The sequence below is a fragment of the Natrix helvetica genome (assembly GCF_964273705.1).
Source record: "Natrix helvetica genome assembly, chromosome: Z".
Taxonomy (NCBI): Eukaryota; Metazoa; Chordata; class Lepidosauria; order Squamata; family Natricidae; genus Natrix; species Natrix helvetica.
Window position 1 is genome coordinate 106692831 of NC_138554.1, and position 792 is coordinate 106693622.

Here is a 792-nt window from a genome sequence, read left to right on the forward strand (position 1 = left end):
CTGGTGCTTTGGAAAATAAATTGACTCCCTCTTCTTTTGTGGCAGGCCCTCAAATACAGCTATTATATCACACCTAGTCCTTCTTTTCTCTAGACTGGCCTTATACAATTCCTGCAATTGTTCTTCATATGTTTTTGTCTTTTGTCATAATCATTTTAGTTGCTATTCTTTGTACTTTTTCCAAAGTCTCAACATCTTTTTTGTAATGTGGTGACCAAATTGGATGCAATATTCCAAGTATGGTTTTACCAAGGATTTATAAAGAAGTACTAAAAATTAGAATAGACTGGAATAGAATAGAATAGTTGGAAGGGACCTTGGAGGTTTTCTAGTCCAACACTCTGCTCAGGCTGTACCATTTCAGACAAATCTTTGTCCAATCTCTTCTTAAAAACTTCCAGTGTTGGAGTATTCACAACTTGTGGAGGCAAGTTGTTCCACTGGTTAATTGTTCTGTCAGGAAATTTCTCCTTAGTTCTAGGTTGCTTCTCTCCTTGATTAGTTTCCATCCATTGCTTCTCAGGTGCTTGAGAATAGCTTGACTCTTCTTTGTGGCAACCCCAGAGATATTGAAAGACTACTATCATGTCACTCCTAGTACTTTTCACTAAATGAGAAATACCCAATTCCAGCAACCATTCTTTATATGTTTTAGCATCCAGTCCCAAATTATTCTCTGCTGCTCTTCTCTGAACTCTTCTAGCATCTCAACATCTTTTTTTACACCATGGTGACCAAAACTGGACCCAAGTTAGGAAGGTATTGGTAATGGGAATAACCATTACCCATAAT